The sequence below is a fragment of the Lactuca saligna genome, chromosome 3 (assembly GCF_052625555.1).
Source record: "Lactuca saligna cultivar CGN05327 chromosome 3, ASM5262555v1, whole genome shotgun sequence".
In the NCBI taxonomy this organism is placed as follows: domain Eukaryota; kingdom Viridiplantae; phylum Streptophyta; class Magnoliopsida; order Asterales; family Asteraceae; genus Lactuca; species Lactuca saligna.
Genome location: NC_136419.1, coordinates 119,185,283 through 119,191,047, shown reverse-complemented (window position 1 = coordinate 119,191,047; position 5,765 = coordinate 119,185,283).

Here is a 5,765-nt window from a genome sequence, read left to right as displayed (position 1 = left end):
GCAAACTCCATGTTTGGGTCGTAAACACTAATTTATTGCAGTTTTGATACAACTATGATGTACAATATGCCCTGGATTATACGTCCTATGATTTCCACTTGAAGGATTAAAGCTAAAAAATGCTCAAATGGACACCAAACGTGCTAAAAGGTAGCAGAATGAGTTTGCCTCTCTATGAAGTGTTTGACTGTACAATATAGAAAATTTCGGGTTGTCACATCATCCCCTTGTTAGAGGGAATTTCGTCTCGAAATTAGAATTTAGGTAAGGAAGTGGCTATGAATAATCGAGACAAGAAGTGGGGATACTTCCTAATCGATTGCTTCTCGCACACTTTAGTGAATTCGGGTCCTTGGTCACCACAATTCTTCCACGAAGGTGAGGGTCTCATTGATCTCGATCTCGTCGAGTGGGATTACGAGAGTCTGGCCAGAAATGTACATTTTCAAGTTCGAGACGTGAAGGGTAAAATGTATGTTACAGAGCTTGCGATGTAGGTTGGGTTTGTGAGTTACAGGGCCGATTCTGGTTACAGGAGTCACACTCGGTTCTAAGTTTGTTCACATGACAATGCGATTACTTGTAGTCTTGGGCAGTCTCCGTCCTGAAGTTCATATTAGAATTCATACATGATTCATCGATCACAGTCTCGTGTATACGAGTCGTACATAATTAAGATTGAAGAGGTAGTCGAATAAATACTTCCCATTTAACCGCACATCCCAACGAGGAAAAGAGTTAAAGTGAAATCATTAATTCTAAACCTGTAGAAGCTTGATTATATACCACCCCTTTGTATACATTCTTCAGTGATAGATCAACCGTATGGGTCTTTGGATTGAACTTAACGTACTGTACGAGTGGTACCTCGGGGTGGTTTGCTGAGGTTTCTTCAGAAAGGATAAGAACATGAGGTACTCTATGCATGAGTACACCGATGTTCTGGAATGGCGGCTTCGCTAGCAAGATTTCGGAGAAAGAGATGTGCGCATGAAACTGGTATTGTGAGGATCGAATTGACTCAAGTTGCATGATAATGTCGGAATCATATGGGAACTAAAGACATTAGATTTGAACATAAGGCATTACAGACAAAACACAACAGTGCAACCTTTAACAGAGTTACTGTACTTTAGTTTTACTACACGACTATGGTTGCAAACAAGGTATACTACAAAAGACAAGTATACACAGCACGAGGGTGCTTTAACTGGAGGGATCTCACAAAAGATAAGACTCTAGTTGCACTAGCTCTAAATAGTTTATGAGTCTGTTACAACGCATGTCGTAGATGTTCTAACATGTGTCTGGAGTAGTCTCTCCTGTGGCGGTGATTGTTAGCATCCTTCCATCTGTGCCAGCATTCGCTACCTCTGGGCAGTTTCTTTTGTAGTGACCCACCTTGCCACAACCGTAGCAAGCCTGGCTCATCCCAACACTAGGTACTTGGTTGATCGGTCTTGCTGGACTCTTGCAGTAACGTATAGTGTGTCCCTTTTTTTTGCAGTTTAAGCATTGCATCTCTCGACAAGGCCCATGGTGGTGATAGTTGCATTTGTTGCACTTTGGGAGATTACCCGCATATGGCTTTGTTGGTAATGGGTTAGTAGAGACTATTGTAGGTACTGTAGCAGCATTGAATGTAACTTGTTGTTGTTTCCTTGAGGATCCTTGTGAGGACTCGTCTTTCCTCTTATTCTTGCTGTGGTTTCCTCCTTGTTGATCTTGTATAGAAATTTTTGAGTTCCGATGGTTTCCGTGGTTAATCAGAGATTGTGCTAGTTCTTTGGCACTATCGAAAGTATTGGACCTTGATGCTAACACACTTGACTGAATTTGGGGAGAAAATCCCCTCTCTAATTTCTTGCTCTCAGGAGCAACCATATCCGGGCACAGGTTTGCCAGATCACAAAATTTACCCTTATAGGTTGATATATCGGTACCAACAATTTCTAGACTCCAAAGTTCCTGTTCGAGCTTTTGAATCTCTCCTCCTGGATAATACTCTCTCATCAGAATGAATATCAAGTTTTCCCAACTTATCGAATTTTCCACTACTATATTCAGGGACTTAACATGGCCATTCCACCAAGTTAACGCTCTATCAGAAATGGTACAAGTAGAAAACTTGACCTTGTTGCCCTCCAGGCAGGCACAGATCTCAAAGACTGCTTTTGTCTTTTCAATCCATTATCTTAGGACCATAACCCCACCAGTTCTATTGAAGTTTCAAGGTTTAGCATTTGTAAAGTCCTTGTAGGTGCATTCCTTGGGATGCCCATGGTGAGAAGGAGGTTCACCCGTTCCCGATCCACTAGGGACAGGAGTATTGATGGCTGACACGGCAACTGCTACTACTGCCATGAATCCGGCTTGGAACATGGCATTGTTAAAAGGAGGAGGTGGTTGAGGTGTTGGTACGGGCGTTTCGTTAATAGGGTTACGCCTTGGATTCCTGCGAGGCGGCATCTTTTGACTATACGATTAAAAGATGACAACACGGTAAGAATAAATGAATAAGGAGAGTGACTCATGGACTAACCCTCCATAGTCCAACAGCATAATTTAATAACACATTTGAATGAGGATCTAGTATCGAAAGGTGAAAGCATTTGGACAATAATGTCCATACGAGTTGGTATCTGTCAAAAATACTGGAATTATAGATGTAACATGTTCTGTAAAAGTGGCCTAGGAGTAGGCCTTACATCAACCATTTATGGGAAAGTTTTGACAGGACAACAACTTAATCAAGACCTAATAGATCCAAGATTTACAACGATAGGAAACTACACCAGAGTTTTACATAACCTAGGTTATATCCGAAGGAGGAGTTGATGAGATTCTATCGACAACGAGAATTACTAGAAAAGTCCTCAGTTGAGTGATCATTTGAAGGGATTGGGTGATCATTCTCTGGCTCCTCTCCGAGCCATCCAGCATTGTCATGGTTAGGGTAGTACGAGTTGTCGTGGGGTTGGAATCCAACCATGATATCTATGCGAGAAAAGGGATATAAGAAATCACTAAATAGATGAAATAACTAAGATAATTATAAGATGACCTTTATCAGTTGCTTCAATACTTGTTTAGTTCATACCAGTTATATGTAGTTAGGATATGATAGACCTTCGAATAAGTGACCCTAACCCTAAGCCCCCAACCCAACGAGGACAGGACATAAGGCAAAGATTCACAGATTCTAAGTCTATGACATCCTAGTACATATAACCTTAGTTTATCCACTAAATGACTATTGGCATATTAATAAATATCTATTTATTTCTCAAATAAGTAAATACAGTAACACCAAATACCCCTATGGTATTTCTTTGTGGTTGTGTTGGTAAGTTTTTAGACTTGTTGCCACATCACAACCATTCTTGGGCATATGCTAATCACTCCTCGGACCAGCATAGTTGATCAGGCTATGCCATTCCCAAGACTAACCATACATCCCCAATCTTACTTGTGATATCCAACAATTGTAATACTTTTGCTCTTGTCATTGTGACATTGATTTCAGTATGAATGCAGGCACGCATACTTTGTTAAATATTTTATTATTTAAAAGTATAAACTATTGATCAAAGTATTTTTAATCCCATTGTATTTATAGTATGTATATCTTTTATGGGTTGATATACTTAAGTCACTATAAACAATGCTCTGATACCAATCTGTCACACCCCAAAACCAGAACGGCGGAAACGTTCTGGGGCGGAGGACGTCATGTACAGTATCACAACAATGCAAAGTAGTAAACAAGCAACAACATCATCCATTGCATTATTAATATAATTTTACTTACAAGTGTGTTCTTTCATAGTATAACACAACATAATGAATAATCAAAGTAAAATAGGAGTCTTGATTTCTCTATCTTCACAAAACCTGGTTGTCGTACCTGTCTATTTGTGATCTAAGAATACAAGTATTTTGAAAGAGAGTATTAGCAATAAAGCTGGTGAATTCATAAGTATTAATGTGTCTTAGATTTTTAAAACTAGAAAGTAAAGATTTGTGAACATTTGGAAAAATTTTGTATAAGTATGAACTGTTTGAAAGTAGTTTGAAAAGGTTTGAATACCCTAGCAAATCCCTATGACTTCTATTAGTATAAAGAGTAGTCTTCTACCCAAACTATGTTTTGAAAGTAACAAAGATGGTTGTTCCCTTGTATGGATACTATTAACAATATATATAGTCTACCTCATCGTTTATATGAATGTATCACAAAATAAAAGTAATAGGAAAAATATAGCCATGTAAGTATTATCCTTTTGTATTAGGATAAACCCAACATCGCGACTGCCGAATAGTATTAACCTTGAACGTCCGTAGATAATCATTGTCCTATGTAGCTAACAACAGGGTGTAGGAGTGGATAGTCCCGTAAATGTAACCTAGTATAAGTATTAACCGTAGGCATCCGTAGATGTTCATTACCTCTATTGCTAATAGTTGGGTGCCGAAATGGTTAGTCCCGTCTAGTAAGTAAGTAGTCTTCTCACTAGACCCGCTGTAAGTAAGTAATAATATGATTGGTAGTCCCTACTATACATTTGGAACTAAAGGTGACTTCCGCAATGAATCGCTAGGTCGAAATACATATTAATTACCAAATCATATATAATCCCAAACTACAGCTATAATAGTTTACTAGGGATATTTGAACGTGTACCTTTGCTACCCAAAGGTACCGACTGATCAGAACTATTATGTCCATATATGTACACATGATATCTAACTAAAGATTTAAACAACGTTCGGATGGATACCCGATACCCTACCAAACCACATCCCAACGAGGAAAAGGAAATAAAGCGGGTTAGCCTTCCAAAGTCCTTTAAACATTACTTATATAACTATACATATACATGCATGCTTTTAACAAGGTATCTATGTAAAGGTATCCATGTAAGTGTATCCAAGTAAGTGTCAACTAAATGTATCTCTTCATATAGTGTTTGGTATTGACTCATGTATGAACTAACTCTAGTGTAATTCCTTATAATAGGAATAGAAAGTAGTATCTTCTAACTATACCTATAATAGTTACTAGTAATATAAAAGTATCAACGAAGGTATACCTTTGCTAGCCAAAGATACTGAACTGACTGAGGGAACTTTTATGTCTACATATGTATACATGATATATAACTAATATTTAGATGACATTCGGACAAATAACCGATACCCCATAGCCACATCCCAACGAGGAAAAGGAAATAGAGTGAGTTAGCCTTCCTAAGTCCTTTAAACATTACTTATATAACTATAAATATATCGGCATGCATTTGATAATATAAAAGCATAAAAGGAGTTTTGTAAAACCATTTAAAACAATTAATATCTAAGAAAATATCGACTTGATGTCAGTTTATAAAATGGTTTGAAAGTATTTTGTTTGAAAAAATAGTTTAAGTATAAAGAAAACCTTTGTTTGAGATACATTTGTAACAGAGTTTAAAAAGAAACATACAGTGTATAATGTAGTTTGATAAAGAGTTTTAAACATATAGAAATGTTTAAGAAAGTCATTTCAAGAAATCTATTTGGTAAAACTATTAACGTATAGTAAATCCATTTGCATGCTAGTTATTAATCACATGTGATTGATAAAATAAGTAAAACTGATGTAAATTGTATTCCCCTCCCCCCCCCCCCCCCCCCCATAAAGCATTTAAAAACATTTAAAACATTGATTAAGGGGTATGAACTCACCTGTAGTTGATGGTTTGGATGTATTGACTGACGTAGGA